The sequence below is a fragment of the Cryptomeria japonica genome, chromosome 10 (genome assembly GCF_030272615.1).
Source record: "Cryptomeria japonica chromosome 10, Sugi_1.0, whole genome shotgun sequence".
Taxonomy (NCBI): Eukaryota; Viridiplantae; Streptophyta; class Pinopsida; order Cupressales; family Cupressaceae; genus Cryptomeria; species Cryptomeria japonica.
The window spans coordinates 890,042,283-890,061,439 of NC_081414.1; positions in this window are offsets into that span (position 1 = coordinate 890,042,283).

Genomic DNA, 19,157 nt, shown 5'->3' on the forward strand with positions numbered 1-19,157 from the left:
GGGGAATAGCGCAGCTGGAGGGAAATTTGAATTCTGTGAATGGAGGGAACAACGCGACTGGTTCCTCTAGTTCTGCTGCCTCTATAGCTCAAGGACAACTTGTCTCTTTGGGATCTACAGTGGATGATGAGGATGGTCGAAAGGATGGGGACCCACGGCATCGGGACCCTCTTCTTGACTTTAAAAATACTGAAGATTCTTCAAATTTGGGTCCCGAGAACTTGAACGTTGAGTTGGAAAAGACGACTGAAGTCAAGGTTCTCAAACCCTAGAACAACTTATTTGCAAACAAGTCCATTGGTAAATTGACTTTTCCCTCTGTGGAAGATATTTCTAATAGAAAGGTAGGCAGATTAGCTATTGCAGTACCAGATGTGGTCATAGACCACAATATTTATCTAATGGCTTTTTCTCTAGTTTGAAAATTTGTTGGACCAAGACCCAATATTGAAGTTGTTAGGTCTTTTGTGAAGAGAAAATGGAGGTTGAAAGGATAGGTTGATGTCTCAGCCCTGTCAAGGGGTTTCTTTGTCTTTTCCTTCTCCTATGGGGAAGATTTGGAAATGGCTCTGAGTGGAGGACCCTGGATGCTTGGGAAATCTTCTTTATCCTTAAGAAAATGGTCTCCAAAAATGGAGCTCAATGATTCCTTTTTTGAATCTGCTCTGGTCTGGGTGTGGTTGCCTAGTTTGCCGCATGAATTTTGGTTGGAGGACATGTTCTCAGGCATTGCTAATTCCTTCGGGGAGCTTGTGGCTATAGATTCTATGACAGTAGCACCAAAGAGACTGGTGCATGTGAGGATATGTGTTAGTATCTCACAGAATATGGACCTTCCTAGCTCTATTGAAATAAATTCCAAGCTAGGTAAGTGAGAACAAGTTATAGAGTTTGAACCCCTCCCTTTTGTGTGCTTCTCTTGTAAGAAAGCTGGACATTGGGAAAAGGCTTGTCCTAGTAACCCCAAGAATGCTCAAAAGCAAAATACTCATGTCAAATAGATCTGGAAAGAGAAGATGAACAAAAATGAGGAGGGTAGATCGGAAGGAGGAATTGGACTTCCTAGTAACTCAAAAGATATAACAAAGGATGAAAGGATACTCCTCAGAAGGAAGTCAGAAAGGATGAAGAGAATGTATTTGAAGTTAAAACAATCAATGGATTTGAAGCTTTACAGATTCAAGAGGAAGAAAATGTAAGTATAGAAGAAATTCTTGAAGATGATGAGATTGACAACATAAATGAATCACAATATGAGTCTCCAAAAGATACAAAACAAGAAAGTTATAAAGTGTGTCCAAAGGACTTTGAAGCTCCAGATGTTATCATTGAAAAAAAGACCCAGTTCAGATCGCCCCAGGTTAACCTTAACTCTCTATTCGAGAGTTTTGGAACTGATTCACCCACCTCTTCTCAGAGAAAAAGGAGAACCTTGGAATAGTAAGCAATCTGCATATAAAGATGAAGAAGATGAAGATATAATAGGAGTGGGAAAAAAGAAAAAGAAGAGAACAGGTTGTTCTAATGGGGTTAAAACTAGAACCAGGTCTAAGGTGGATATTGGTCTTTCCAAATCCCCACAGGGATGTAACACTATGAAGTGGCATAGGGACCAGGAAAGCAAACAAAATATAGCTGATGGAAGGTAGCGAACCATTCAGGAATCCTGCTCCCAGGTTTCCAAATGAAGGTAATTTCTTGGAACATACGAGGCCTAAATGGTCTCCATAAACAAGATGTGCTAAGGAATTTTATTAGAGATCATAAGCCGGACATTATCCTGGTTCAGGAAACTAAAATGAGTAAGGAAAAAGTTGAAAAATTAAAATTATTTAAACAGGGGAGTGTTTGTGGTAGTAGTTCTAATGGAGCATCTGGTGGGGTTGCCATATTTTGGAATAAGAAAATTATTGATGGAGATCTGATTGATGAAGATGGTAATATCATTTCTATGAGATTGAAATGTATTGCTGAAGGACATGAATGGGTGGTCACCAACATTTATGCTCCAAACTCTAAAGTTGCTAGGAGTAAGTTTTGGGACAAAATCCAGTAGAAAAGAGGGTTTTTCCCCCAGGATAGTTGGCTGTTGATGGGAGATTTCAACACCCCTCTGCAGGAGATTGACAAATTTGGAGGAACTCAAGCTCAACTGGATAGTAGGATTGATCTCATGGACTTCATAAATGCCAATGCCCTTATTGATGTTGACCTTTCTGGAGCCTCCTACACTTGGTCTAATCGAAGGGATGGAGGAGATCTTATTCAGGTAAGGCTAGATAGATCCCTTATCACTCCCGACTGGGTCCTTAAGTATAGATGTTCTTTGTCTGTTATTAATAGAATAGGATCAGACCATTATCCCATTTCTTTTGTTGCTGATTCTATTAAGGGCAAACATTGTTTTCCATTCTGGTTTGAAAAAAAGTGGATTTCACACCCTTCTTTGGAAGCTTCCATTGCCAAATGGTGGAATATTACCGTGGATGGTTCTGCCATGTTCAAAGTTGCTAAAAAATTAAGAAATATCAAAGACAACATTAAGATTTGGAACAAAAAAGGTTTTTGGAGATATTTTTGAATCCAAGAGGAAGCTTAAGGAGGAATTGGAACAAATTCAAAATTCTATTCAGGAAGATGGTTATAAGAAGTTACCCAAGGCTAAAGAAGATGAGGTTCTAGCCAAATTACACAACACTATTTCAAGAGAAGAAATTTACTAGAGGCAGAGATCTAGGGCTATATGGTCAGAAGCTGGTGATAGAAATACTAAACTCTTTCATATGACATCAATGAAGCATAAAGAAACAATCAGATTTTCCAGATTAATTGTTGATGAAAAAATTCTTGTCAAAGATGATGACATAGGTGATGAAGTTGTTAGGTTCTTCTCTAACCTTCTGACAGGCAGCGAGGAAATTGAAATTCTTAAGCAACAAGATCTGGTTGATAATATTCCTAAGATTATTGGACCTAATCAGAATAAGATATTATCTGCCATCCCTTCAGCTGACGAAATTTAAAAAGCTATTTTCTCTTTTCAAGGGGATAAGGCACCGGGCCCGGATGGCTTCCCCATGTTTTTCTTTCAGGAATATTGACACATTGTTGGGGCTGATATAACCAATGCTATCAAACAATTCTTTGGATCTAGAAAAATTATTAAAGAAATCAACTCTACTTTCATTGCTCTAATTCCTAAGGTGGCTGGAGGTAATTCTATGGGTAAGTTTAGGCCAATAAGTCTTTGTAATTCTTTTTACAAGTTAATTTCAAAAGTCCTGACTTCTAGATTGCTAGCTGTTCTTCCCCTTGTTATCTCTGAGGAGCAAAAAAGATTTGTCCCAGGCAGGCAAATTTTGGATTCTATAATTCTTGTGCATGAGAATATCCACTCTCTTAATGCTGCAAACAAAGAGGGATTTCTCATCAAGCTGGATTTGGCAAAAGCCTATGATAGGGTTGAATGGCAGGTTCTTTTTAGGATCATGGAGGCCTTTGGATTTGATGAGGTTATTAAAATCACTAGAGAGTTGATATCTACACCAAATTTTTCTATTCTTATTAATGGATCTCCATCTAGATTTTTAAAATCTTCAAGGGGACTTAGGCAAGGAGATCCTATCTCGCCTATTCTTTTCACTATTTTGGCAGAATGTTTGAGCAGATTGATTCAAAAGTTGAAAGAGAATAGGACTATCAAAGGGTTGCAACCCTCTTTTGCTAATTTTTTTTGCACACATCAATAGTTTGTTGATGATACAATATTGTTGGGATATTCTTCTATTAGCGAAGCTTTTGCCTTCAAAGGTGCTCTTAGATCTTATTCCCTTTCTATTGGACAACAGGTTAATTGGGAGAAATCTTCTATTTACTTCATCAACACCCTCTTATTGAGGCAACTAAGGATTGCTAACATAATTGGTTGTAAGGTTGAGCTGCTCCCCTCTACTTATTTGGGTCTCCCTCTTGGTTTGGCTTCTCCAAACTCTTTCTGAAATTCTTTAATTGATAAGTTCAACAAAAAAATGGCTAGTTGGAAAGACTCTATGTTATCACAGGTTGGTAAGCTTCAACTTCTTCAAGCCACTCTTCAGAATCTGCCTGTTTATGCTCTTAGTTTGTTTAGTATACTGGTCAAATTTGCAGAAGCTTTAGAAAGAATTTAGAAAAAAATTATTTGGTCTGGTGTGGAAGATAAGAAAATGATTGCTTTGGTTTCCTGGGATAAAGTCTATTGTCCTAAAAGCAATGGGGGATTAGGTATTAAATCTCTTAAACCTTTCAACAAAGCTTTGTTAGCCAAACAGATTTGGAGGGCATATGGTATTAAGAGAGATTGGATTAGGGTGTGGTTTGACAAATACATACATAATCAACCCATTCATTCTCTTCTCTATTCTAAAGATATCCTGACTGGATCTTTTATATGGAATAGTATGATCAAATCTATTAAAGTTGCTAAAGCTGGAGCTGGATGGGTCCTTGGCAAAGGTTACAAAATCAGATTTTGGTAGGATGTCTAGATCAAAGATGAGCCTTTTTCTAACCAGGATTGCAGCCATTTCATTGAAGACTGTAAAAGGAGGTTTGGTTCTATGGTCTGTAATTATTGGGAGGAGAATAAATGGGTTAGACTTGATGCAGTTTATGTTGGATTTTCTTCGCTCCAACATGATTTGCTGTCTTTTTTTGTCAACAAAGATTCTGATGATGTTTTCTTATGGAAGAGTAATCCTAGGGGCAATTTTACTGTTGCCTCTTCTTATAAAATAATTGCTACTCAGACTTGCAACCCTATATGGACTAAAGTTTGGAATAGATTCCTCATTTCTAAAGTTAATATGTTTTTTGGCTTGCAAATCACAACAAGATACTTACTATTGATAACCTGGTTCGAAGAGGATTCATGATTCCTAATAGGTGTGAGTTATGTCAGAAAGAGGCCGAGTCTATGGGTAATTTGTTCATTCACTATTCTTTTACCTGGGAGATTTGGGGTAAAGTGTGGATGCAATGGAAAGTTGATTGGGTAATGCAGAATAGTTTTAAGGAAGTCCTTTGGCAATGGATTTTCCCTACCAAGCTTCCCATGATTAAGGCCCTCTGGTTCTTTGTCCTGCCTATGACCTGTTGGTATTTTTGGAATGAGAGAAACAATAGAATTTTTAGGGAGACTAAGTGTTCCTCTCAGGTGGTTTTTGAAAAGATTTGTAGGGCTATTAAAGAAAACATCAATACCATTCACAAAAGTAACAAGCAGTGTAGTTATATTGACATGACTGATAATGAGAAAAACATTCTAACTGAATGGAATTTGATACACAAGGTCTGGAAATCTGATATGAAGAGCAAAAGAGATAATGTTGTGTGGAGGTTCCCTCCTCATGATTGGGTTAAGGTGAAATTTGACGGTGTAGCTAAAGGAAATCCTAGGAATGCTGGAGGGGGAGGGGTCATCAGAAACTCTTATAGATTTTGTGTTGCTGTGATTGCCTCTCTTTTTGGAGTTCAAAACAACCATGTGGCAGAAGCTCTAACAATGTTAAAATGCCTTAAGCTTGCTCAGAGATTTAATTTTAAAAGAATTTGGCTGGAGGGGGATTCCCTTAATATAATTCAGGCTATTAAAGGTATTAGTTCCCCTTCTTGGAATATCCAAAATATCATTGATAATGCAAAAAATTTGTTAGACACCTATGATAGTGTGATTATTACCCATACCTTTAGGGAAGGTAACAGGGTAGCCGATTTGTTAGCCAATGAGGGGGTCATTTTAGCGGAGGATGCTAATTATATAGGAGAATCATCATGTAAGAACAAAGTTCGAGAGAAATTATTTTATGACAGAGTCCATGGTACATATTAATTTCATTATTACCCTTCTGGGTTCAGACTTCAATGATAGTGTTGTTCTCAAAATCTGATTCACTTCAACATCCTTATAATAATATGATAACTCTGTGCAGAAGAGATATTAAAGAGAAGGAAACTTCCAGGATAACATATGACAATGTTTGATTTAACCTTCTACACTTCGGACCTACTCTAAGTCTAGGCGGGTATACCTTTGTGAACTAAATTCACACTTTTAAAAGATAAATCCACAGCAAACTAGTCTAGAAAACCAGTGGATCTAATCACCTTAAAACTTACTGAAACAAAGGAATGAAAATTGTACTCATATTAAGTATTTGACCTACAAAATATGTAATAGACAACCTCGATCTATACCAGTGCCTTATCTAAGGTCACAGAGTCATCTAAGTTCAAACAAATACTCTCATAGTCAAATATCTATACATATCCCATTAGTTTGGCTTCTGTAGATCCCTATATATGCCTGACACACATAAGAATTTATTCATACCACATCAAACTACACTCATCAAGATTCAAAGTATCCTACAAAGAACTTACTGGTAGAAGTGATTCCTGCATATTTAATTCCCCTCCTGAAGAGAAAAGCTAAGAAACATATCTACTGAAGATTGCCTTACAACCCCTATTCAAACAAAATAACCTTGGATTATTTAGAATGAAACAGTAAACACTTGCAAACACATTTGAAGACAACACAAAGGTTTTACTCAAAACCAATGGTCTGTATATTGATATTTTCTTCAAAAAAGTATTACAAGAAACCTTCGAATATTCTCCATTAAAACTTGAAAAAACTCAGATAAATTTCTGTAGCGTTTTCTTACAATTCTTTGCAATCCTCTCTCTACTAGTCCTGGTATCCATTTATAATAACATGGATGCACATAGCTTCAGACTTTCCTATGAGAGTTTGTTACAATTATTGCTTCTCAAGAAGAAGTTACAAAATCTTTTACAAATACGGTTACAAGTCCTTTTTGACATCCACAACTTCTTCTACTTGTTGTCCTATTGCAACCTCTTCTAACTGTTCTGCATCCTGAATGGCATATTTTCTTGTCCACTCATTGTACACATCATCAGTTGGCCACGCAAAGTTAATCACTTTTGCCTTTTCCTTGGTTAACCTTTTCCATGAATTCCTCATCTTGTTAACCTCTGAATTGAGAAAACCATAATGAGATTTGATTCTCTCTATCTCTTGAATTGTTACAACAAAAAAGGAAGCATCTTCTAAGTCAACAATTCCTTTTATTCTGACTGACAATTTGGCCTCTAATTCCTTAAGCCACACTTGTTTATCCTTCAATTGATTTGGGCTGACAAAAACTCCTAGGAGCAATTCAAAAACCTGATCAGTGTACTCCTTGTACAAATTGATCTTCCTGTTAGCATTGTCCACCCCTTATGCCAATTTTACTGGGTCCTTGGTGGTGTCACAAGTGGATTTGATAATAGGATCTGCCCCTGCTTCATCATAGGATGCACAAATAAGCTCCAAATCCTGCTCTCTAGGCTTCCACTTGTCAAAAATAGGCATCAAAATGGCCTTATCTCCATTAAGCTCATTCCACATATCTAAAATCTTGCTTATGTTGTTATACAATAATGAGGCCCCCATGGTGTCTGCAAAACTTGAAATTGTAGCCCTTACTCTTTCTTCATACTTCTTTGCATACAAGGCCTGAGCCTGTTTTAAATTCTCCAATTCTTGGGGAGTGATCTCAACCATTTGAGAACCAGAAGGTGCTGGAGATGGTGGGAACTCAATAATGGGGCTAGTAGGTGGAGGTCTTGTAGGAGAAGAGGAGATCATCAGTATTGAAGACTCACCTTGATGGTACTGTCCTTTCAACTGGCTTTGCAGCTTAGCAATTATGCTATCTTTACCCCTTATCTCTTCCTTAGCACTGTTGTAAGCTTTCAAAATTGTCTTTAACCTAATTTGGAGATCTACCTTTTCCTTAGCCCCCCTTTCTGCTACTGCAACACTAAACTTTGTAGTTTCTAGCACAGTGCTAGCAGCCTCCACTACCCCTGTGTTTTGCACTCTTTTTACTATCATTCCACCAAGGTAACTTGACCCTGGGGTGTCCTTATTTCTCCTATTTTCATCTCTTTTGAGAGACCACATGACCAATGCAGCATTGTCTTTGCTGAAAGTGACTCCCTCCATGGGTTTGGTCTCTTTTCTCACTGCCTCCAATACCAAGGCATCTGCTATGCCCCACTCAGGGAGAATGAGTACTCCAACTTGTGCCACCATATCTCTTCCTTGCTCAGGAGTGATGGTCTTAAACTCATCTATCATTTCTTGCTTTATTTCTTCCTCAACCATAGCTGGGTCTTTATGAGGCTGCTCACCTTTTCTCTTTTCACACCTTGCATTGTATTTATCAATGTTCTGCTTCCATACAAATTGCATGAATGCTCCTGATGTAACAAAGTTGTTGTCAACCAAGAAGTCTTCACTGGCCTGCTTGATCTCAAGATCCCACTCCTGGCTCTTGAACTCATTGGTAGTGATGTTCATCTCAGCAGCAAGGGGCTCTTCTGGCATTCCCTCTTCTACTTCATCATATATGTAAGCTATTTCTCCCAGACTGCCTAACTGTATCAGTTGTTCAGCTGCTGCCTGTTCATCTCCTATATGAATAGGGGATTGAGATGGAGAGTACAAGGGTGTATCATATTGTATTTCTTTTCCCACTCTTTGATTCTTTGGGCTATCTTGGATGTCAGTGACATCTTGTATCTTCCTCTTTCCTTTAGAGGTAGAAGGCTCCCCTGTTGTAGGCATCAACACACTATAATTGGACTTCTTATGCAATGTATAGTCACTAGGAGGGATTGCTCTAGTGGATGCAGTCCTACTTAGAACCAGTCTTGCCTTTTCAAAGTTGTTTTAATTACAACCTCCCTCTTTTCTTTTAAAGTCTACATTACATCCTTAAAACAAAGAATTAGGAACTTTATTTTCTCCTCAAAAGGGTGAAAGCTAGACAATGGGTCATAGCTGGTATCAAACTGATGTACAAAGTCTAAGGCCTTTTTATAAGCCACCCACTTTTCCTTTCTCAGCTCCTGCTCATCTAGATCAAACTCATTTCTAATGAGGTCTTCAGGAAATTGGAATTGATGGGGTCTACCTCTGCATATTGCTCTCTTTCTAAACATGCCATTGAAGAAATCTCCAGGATCAGCACACCTGGATACTGCAGTTGACAAATGATAAGGTTGAAGAAAATATTCAAAACAGTTCCAACCTCCCTTGGTTATTACAAATTGGTGGGCTATAGTAACTGTAGGGAAAATAGTCCCTTTACCCCTGCCTGTTAGCTCTGCCTCTTGCACACTACCAATTTTTCTGAGGAATTCTGTAATTCCCACTTTGAGGGGGACCTGATAGGGAAATAAAAATGGAGCCTCTGAAACCAAATACTCTAAAAACTGTGGAGACAAGGTATACGTAAATATCACCCCAATTATGGACAATTTTTATATTTTTTGCAAATTCTTTTGGTCTAATAAATTCCAAAATAACCTTGGGGACTCTTAGATTTTCTGAACAGAGGAGAGTCCTAATCTTTGATGCAAAACATTTATCAAACTTTAAGAAACTAGCAACATTTCTGTCCCATGACAACACTGTACTCCATAATTGCACTGGCATCTTTTCTCCATCTTTCTCTTTTACAAGGTTCATTCCATTTGCAAAATAATCACCACCCTTGAATAAAAATAGATGCATGAGGACGGAATACCATCCAAAAGGCCTATCCACTTTCCCATTCTTTATTCCTATCAATCCTTCATGGATAGCATTAGTAATAAAGGAAGCATAATCAAAGGTTACTGCAAGAAGGATTCAAAATCTGAGCAATCATTAGCATGTAATGATTGGGCATTTTTGCCTTAGTATCCTCTCCTAAAATCTGGCAAAGTGATCAGTACAATCCCTTACCCTAAGGGTGAATAGATTCAATGAGAAGGGCTCTTCAGTGTTGGGTCCTACAACTGTCAACCCACCTATCTTCACAAAGAACTCTTTAAGAGGCCCATTTCTAAGGTGGTTCCTCTGCACACTGTATACCTGAGCTAATGATTTGAAATTAATGGGTTGTAGAAAATTAGTAAACTCATTAAGCCCAAAAACATTTATGAATTCCTCATTATTTATTTCAATGAGGGCTTTTCCATTTATATCCCTAATGCTCCTTGTGACTGGATCATAATTTTGTGCAATCTGAGTTAGGAGATCCATATCCATGAATACTCCTGGAACTACCAATTTTCCCACATCTAACTCCCAGATACTGTTCTGCGGGGCTGGGGAATTTCTCATGCCAAATCCAACTTTAAACAACCCCAACCCAGACAACCCAACCTGTGGGTCTCTCAACGAGTTACCCTTATCATATAACCCCTCTCCTATTTTCAAGCAAGGAGCTCTTGGCACTAATTCTTTCACCATTGATGCCAGATTAGTTGACAATGTCAACTGTTCAAGAAAATCATCGCAAATGGCCCTTTCCTGGTAATTAACTTTTCCTGAGAATTCTCTCTTAGGTGCCATCTTAAAATATGCAACCAATTTAACTATTACCCCCAACTGGTTCTGTGACAGATCAAGACCTCAATTAAAACACACTACTAAGAAATTGCCAAACAAGAGTACAAGAAAACCTGTTTTTAGCTTGAAGAAATCCGCTCTACAACTGGATAAGTTTGCTCTATATTTGAAGAAAATAGCTCTGTAACCGCTTTCTCTACAACAATTCTTTAGAATGATACATTCATTCGATTGATATGAGATCATATATGGTACTCAGGCTCTTAACTGCAACATTGATACTGCATGCTTCGACCATCCCTTCAGAATTGAATTCATGAGAGAATTCAAAATTTTCACTCCAACGGGTCACAACATGTCTGCACATTTTTTCCTTCCACTCTTTCGCCATTTTGCAGAGCATAACCTTCAAGCAATTTCGTCAAATGAAATCACGCCAACCATCTGATCAAATGAAACTTGATCGGTCTTTACATCGACTTAACAACTTTGCCTTAGCACTGGGCCCCACCTCCTTTTCGACATTTCTCGAGCTTTATCCTCCAAGCACTTTTCTTTCGCAAAGCTGCACCAGGTGTTAGATGGAACTTTAACTGCTCGGCGTTTAACTCTTACTAGGACTGTCAACTTCTTCATTAACCGCGCCTCTATCTTGACGGCTAACGGTCTTTCGCTATTTTGCATAGCTTAAACCGCTTTCAACTTTGGGCCATGAAACAATGTGAAGCGTTGGATCAAATCGGAGATGACCATCCTTTAAGCGAGACCTTTATGCTTGCTTCACTTACACCACTCTTTCACTGGTGACCGAATACCACGTGGCACTCAACCATTAGCTTTGGAAAACTCTTCGAGTTTAGTTCAAAGTCAGCCATGTGTCTTTCCTTTATAACCACCGGTTACACCTTGGCGGGCCCTCAATTTCTTCTGAAACCACGTGTCAATCAACACGTCACCATCTAGCATTACACCTGGATGAATCTTCTCCTCCTTTCACCATTTTGCGAAGCATATCCCTCGGTTGGTTCGCAACTGCGAAAAAACGCGAGCCCTTGGATTGAATCGAAGTTGATCCCTTTTTAACTTCATGCTTTATTTGTCCTTGGGGCCCCAAAACCTTTTCGTTGTTTCGCTGGTTTTAAAACACGAGCATTTTACCTTTGTGAACTCATGCAGACCACTTGATTTAAAATGACTTGCTCGATGCTTAACAACATAGTTGAATTTGGCAGACGTGGGCCCTCTGACTCAACTCCATCCGCCTGGCATCTAGTCATTTCTGAATTGACATGTCAACCTTTCATTCGCTGAGAGGGCACATTTGATTCCACCTCATTCTTGCCACCTGTATCTGCTAGGTCACTTCTTATCCTACAGCATGACTCACCTCTGGGACCCATCTTTTAATCCTTAGATCCGACTTGTTGACTATTTTGACCTTCTGCCACGTGCCATCATCTTACTCGCCATCTCGACCAACTGGACTACCTGCTTGGAGCACCACGTTATTTCGCTACTTCATGAAAGCCAACTGTCAAGCATCTTCCTCCTGCAAAGTTGTGCTAACCGTTAGATCAAATGAGACTTGCATATCTGTTATGCTCTTATTAAAACTCCCTTTTCGTGGGCCGTAAAACCCTTTCGCTATTTCGCAGGGCATAACTCATGAGCATCTATCAGCCATGAAACAACACGAACCGTTGATCTCTCTTGAAATTGATCACCTTTTAGCCATTTGAAAAGTCTCCACTATCGGGTCCCACCAAGCATTTTTGCCATTTCGCGAAAGGTATTTCACTTGCTAGTTTTGGCTGCGAACTAACGCCAGCCGTTAGATCTTGAACGAGATGGAGCCCTTTTAAACCGGACCAAATGCGCACCATTGAACACGCTTTTCCCTTTCACCATTTCACGAGTCTTAAAACACGCGCAACTTTGCCTAACGAAATAGCGAAAACCATAGATCTATCCGAGAGCTGTGTGCAACTTACTGGGCCTGACAACATTAGGAAGAAAAGACATAAGGCATAAATTTTTACGATTAATTCAACAACTGCCTAGGCAAATGACAAGGGGGAACACCTCATATGACCCCAATACCCATTACTTAAGTGGATAAAGTAACGCAAGAATAGAAACTAGAGGGTTTTTGATTAGACATTGAGCAATTTAAAATTAAAACCCTAAACCCTTAAGACCTAACACAGACTTGAAGCAGTTGATAATGTGTCTAACTCAAAATTTCAAAAACTTAGCCAATTATGGGAACAGAAAACCCATTTCTTAAACAGTGATAACAGATAGATTTTGGAGTGAGGCGGATTGTCAGTTGACTACCTGTCTCAGGCGTTGCGATAATGAGTATCAGTGGGAAGGGCCTTATCATATTAAGTGCCAAGTTAATTTGAATGTTTTAAAAGACTACCTGAAAAACAAGAAAATCACCTTGGTTTTCGATTCCAGCGTCTCTGTTCTTAACATATGGTCAGTTTGTGCTCCTTTGAGGGTTTCGACTTGAACAACCATCACATTATGGGAGGAAATCTCAACCGCAATGAGCCTACCAGCTGTGATAGCTGGAAAGGTGAAAGGAAAATTTGGTGAAGGTTGGACAGATACGGCTTCACCAATTACATGGAGAAACTGCATGGGAGCAAGAAGTCTATTTCCCATGGTTTTGCCAAGGGCTGGAAAAATAATAAAGTTACTTTATTTGGCCAGACCTGGAAAGTGGATGATGATTTGGTGGGTGAGGTAATTGGTTTGCAGAAGGATGGCATCAAGTTTTACAAAGACCACAAGTTCTCGGTGGAAGCCATCAAGAATTTCCCCAAAAATGAAGAAGAAAGGGCTCGGCTCGCCAAAAAGGATAATGCTTCATATTATCTCCCTAACTAGGTAAAATCTTTCTGGCAAAAAATGTTGAAAGTTTTAATGGAGTACCTTACGGTTGATGGCAGGTTTTGGAAAGTCTATAATTACCACTTCATTATCCTTAACCATTTTCGCCATGTATCTAAGATATCGCTGCCCTTCTACTTGGCATCCTCCCTTAATGATAGTCTGGCTGACCATGCCAAGAAACCTAATTCCAACCCCATTGCTCACCAAGGTCTTATTTTGTTAATATATGAGCATCTGAAGGGTAAAGCTAAGGATAAAAGGGATGATCCCTTTGTTATTTCTGAGGATTATGATGGCTTTGATTCTGATGAGGATTCTTCTAATCTTCCTCTGAAAAAGAAATCGAGGGTTAGTGAAAAAGATAAAGAAGACATTGAAGAGAACGTTGGTTCTAAGCAGGAATAGGAGAAGGAGGTGGAAGAAGAGGCGGAGAATGAGCAGGAGAAGGAGGTTGAGGGTGAGGAAGGGGATGAGCAGAGAGAAGAGGATGTTGAAGAGTCAGAGGTAAAGGATAATACCTATGTTTCGGATAACAGGGATGATGTTCAACATAAAATGGAGGAGGGAAACCCTAGGTCTGAGGATTCTGCCCCGGATATGGAGAACGCAAAGTCCATTCTGAGTGTTGCTAGAAATAGCACCTTGGAAATGTTCAATTTCTAGAAGTGGGTGATTCATAACATCACTAGCATTTAGGAAAAATAGAGAGAGCTGGTTTTAAAATTGAAAACTTGATTAAGGATATCAACATTAAAGGTAAAGAGGATAATGCAGAGGATACTAGTGTTGTAGAGGATGAAAAATAAATTCTGAATTGGTAGGAAAGTGAGATTATAAAGGGAGATTTGAAGCACCTAGAGGATGTGGTGAGGATTCTTAAAGAAAAGGGTGAGTCTGATAAACAATCAGATTCAAAAAACTGAGAGTGCTTTGAAGAAATTTATCGAGCATAGTTTGGCTATGTTGAAGGTGTCCTCTCAAAACATGAATGCGCTGGTTGCTTGCCTGGAGAAGGATAAGCAGAATAAAGAAACTTTGATTATTGATGACGAGCCAACTTGTAGTTTTGTTCAACACTCCTCCAGATGCAGAACCAAGCAAAATGCAAGTGAGCTGGAGCTAAAGACCAAAGGCAATCAACAGATGCAGGAAAATAAAGACCTGAAAGAGGCAGCTAATGCGATGATGATGCTGGTCAAGGATGCAGAAGAGACTATAAATATTTTCACTTGAAATGTAATTTTGTTTTAGGTGTGCCAGTCTCTCGCTAGTCTTTTGCTGTTCTTTACTTTGGCTGCTGTCCTTTATGCTGTTCTTTTGTAGCCTTTCTCTCTTTGTTCTGTTTTCTCTAGTTTCTCTATTGCTTATCTTTTCATTATGTAAGCGGGTTTTGGGCCCCTTAAAACCCGATTTCCTTAATAAAAAACATCTCAATTCTAACAATAATAATAGGGTCACACTTTTAAAAGGAAAATAAAGAAGTGATGGATTAGGAAATCTAATTTACAATAAAAATTTAGATTGATCTCCTAGAGATAAAAAAATTATACATTAGAAATTTTGCACTACAAAGAATTGAGATATCAATCAGGGAGGGTCAATTGATCGTGTGCAAATGTTGTGCTTTTTTAATTAGCCTTTCTATGAGATGAAGTAATGAGCATTAAGCTATGCAGTTTCATGATTCCCTCATAGCCAACTAGATAGAGCCTGCTACAAGCTAGGGTTGCCGTTGCACCAAAAGATAGACTTGTCAATGCCCGATACAACCAATAGACTTATAGAATCCATAAGAGGCTATTAAACCATGTCACGAATCCCCATGAGGGGTGCTATCCCATTGCCAACAATCCCCCTCCCAACGTCACTTGCTGTGGCTTGTGTGATTCGAACCTGTGACCAAGCTTTGATACCACTTGTTACAATCTAGGGTTGCCGTTGCACCAAAAGATCGACTCATCAATGCCCGATACAACCACTAGACTTATAGAATCCACAGGAGGCTATTAAACCATGTCATGAATCCCCATGAGGGACATTGGCCCACTACCAACAATCCCCCTCCCAGCGTGACTTGCCATGACCTGCTTGATTCGAACATGTGACCAAGCTTTGATACCACTTGTTACAATCTAGGGTTGCCGTTGCACCAAAAGATTGACTCATCAATGCTCGATACAACCACTGGACTTATAGAATCCATAGGAGGCTGTTAAACCATGTCGCTAATCTCCGCGAGGGACGCTGACCCACTGCCAATAGAGCCTTGTTTCCAAACGAGCATCCATAGCCCTAACAAGGATATCAATTGAGTTTTTGATGGACATTTCTCTACTGCCAGTCAGGTGTATATCCTCGACAAAGTTGCTCGCATTACCCATGTTGAACCCATGACTGGACTGAGAGGGGGGGTGATTCAATTTGGATTTTTTAAACACCGATCTCTCAAAATTTAAGTAAGCAACAATTAAATATTCTACAATAGTACTGAAAAACATCAATCATCAACACATGAACACCATATGTATGTGGAAAACCCAACAGGGAAAAACCATAGTGAGAGTCACACTCACAATATAAATAAAATTGATTACAATGTTTTAGGCTCACTACCAAGGAGAAATATGAACCTGATGGACTTTCAAGGCTAAGGCACACAACCTTAGGGCGAGACACAATGACTTGCACAATTGAAACTCACTGCTTTAGGGCAAGATACAGAGAGCTATCAAGAGACTCACCGTCTTTCAACAACAAAAAGAATAGGATAATTGAAATGAAACGAATCTCCTAATCATGAAATTGTCCTTGAATCACTGTGTCAAGCAACCAATATCATGACAAACAAATTTGATATCAACCACTATCTTAAAGCATTGTCACATTGAATACATCATCATCAAATCTCTTCACAAATTGACTTTCGCACATATAGAATACCAAATTTGCTTGCACATTATTCACATTCACTTCACATTAATTGACATTCTTATATTCAAATCAACAACAACACCAAATAGAGAAACTTGCATTAGTATAAGACCATGCTCGAACTAGAATCCATCCAAAACAAGAAGTTTGACATCAATGACTACACAACTAAACACTAACAATATTCTCCAAACATTCTCCCCATACAAGTTTGATATCAATGACAACACAACATATCAATGACAACATTCTTCATATTTCTAACATTTTCCTCCTTTGTCATTGATGGAAAAACTTGTGCCACCAACAACAAAGAACATATTGCACTAATCTCCTATTGAACTATCTCCCCCTTTGACATTAAGGGCAAAGGGCACAACTACTATATCTTCAACAAACATACACTTTCCTTTCTACAATTTTCTCCCCTTTCAACATGAATCTCTCTTCTTCCAGAAATAAATTAGATCATTGAAACACTCTCCTTGATAGGGACATCTTCCATAACTAGAACATCGTATCCATCATTGCTCCCCTTGAGAGCAGCCACAACAGGAGGCAAAAGATAAGCCTTAAATTTGCATAACTACTTGTAGTTTTGTATTTTTGACTTCTATTTCTCTTGTTCCTTTATTGGACTCATTTCTTCTGCTTTAAGTCTTCCTTGTACTCTCTTTAACATCCTCTATTCATCATATTTTGTATCCAAAAGAGTTTTTGGACCGCTATCTTCTTTGATAACTCATTTGTAATAACAATATTCATTTTTTAGCCTACTTCAATACTACTATATCTAGGAGCTTCAATTTGGACACAATCTTCACAATCTCTTCTACAATATTAATTGCTTCTTTATCTACTTCTGTAATCTTTCAGATCCATACTTATACAAGCTACATTTTTCCTTTCTAAGCAACATACATCGTTACCAACCATAAATATACTTTACCATTACCAAAAATAACTGATATTTTATCTCATCAAAAACCTCAACAAACATTACAAACCAATGAAACCATCCAATAACCACCAGAATTGACTTCCTAACCTCTGCCATGTTGAAAGCAATTCAACATTTGAACCATAAGGGGGCGCAAAAGATCTACGTTCAATTCTCCCTCTTGGACCATACATATCTTCTTATTTGCTTGGAGAATCAACACCAACATAGAGTGCATGCCCATTCTCTCATTTTTCCTCCACCTTTTCTTCCAATTCCTTCGCCCACATGTTTTGCATGTTCTCCTTTTCTATATTGATATCAATCTTCTTTACCAGACCATTCTTCCCATTCCCTTCTCTGCAAAATTTGGCAATGTGTACAAGTTTGGTACAATTATAGCATACCAGACCTCTATGTCAATCATTTCCATTCATCTTGATGTTTCCACTTACATTTCTTTTGAAATTGGGATTTCACTCAACAAACTTATGCCCAAAATTGTTACAAGCATAACAACATCAATTGAAAGACTAAATGTCTCCGACAAAACTTGAATTTTCATATCTATTCCAATTTATCCTACTTTTGCATTCACTTTCTTTGTGTCCAAACTTATTGCAGTTTTAACATTGGCCATTGAATGATTGATTTCTGATCTAACTTTTGCATTCACTAGCTTTATGTCCACATTTATTGGATGAAAAACAGTTACCATTAAAAGATGAGGAGTACTTGGATTGAATAGGAGGAGGTCTTCTACATTTCTTCAAAATATGGACCAATTTTTATTTTTATTTTTATTGGGATTCTTCAATTCCTCCATGATGATTCCTTTTTCATACTTTGTTCCTATCTCATTCTTTTCTATTGTTTTAGGTACTAGTTTCCATGTTTGAATTTTCTCAATTTGGTTTTTCTCTTCCATTATCTTTATCCAACTTTTATCTTTCGGAGCAATAAGGATAATCTTAGTCTCAAGTTTCAATACAGAATTAGTTTGATTCCATCCTTCACACACTCGCACCAATAGGTAATTGCTTTCATTGTTATCCTCACATAATAAACATTTTCCTAAATTCTTATACCTTCTACAACCAAACTCCTAGAATTTCCTTTTCTAATCACACATCCATACTTACTAAATGTGAATTCATAACCCTTATTGCACATCTAACTAACACTCAACAAATTATGTCTCAAAGCTTCAACATAATAAACATCATCAATTTTATGCTTACCATCAATTGTAATGCTTCCTATCCTACAAATAGGTGCAACTTCCTCTCTTGCAAACTTCACTGATCCTCCATCACACTTCTTGAGTTTAATGAACTCTTTATCACTAGTCATATAATTTGAGCATCTAGATTCAATGATCCAAGATTTCGGTTCCATTTTGGCATGCAATGTAGTCTTTTCACTTACTCAATTTCTTTTGTTCTTCATTCCTTCTAGTCTTCCAAACATTTCCTTATTATTTTACTCTATAGCCAAAAAAAATAATTCTTCATTCAAGTCATCACCATTTTCATCCTTAGATGAATGTGTCTCCATTGAACATAGACCCCTATTTCCTTTATCTCTGTCATCTATCTTTTTCTTTCTGTCATATCTTTTGTATCTATCCTTCTTCTCATCATCATTAGATCTCTTGTAGTCTTCCTTATACATACATTTAGAAGCATAATGACCAATCCTTCCACAATTAAAATTTTTTAGAGGTAATATACCTTTGTATTTTTCGGTTCCTCTATTTAATCTTATCACAAAGTTTTCTTCGATCTCATTCATATTTTCACTTGCTTCAAGTTCATCTTCAACCATTTTTGAAATATTGAACATAGCCTCCTTTATTTCCATTTTGATATTCTCCATCTCAAATATTTCATAGGTAGATAGTAATTCAAGAAGTTGTTCAATTAT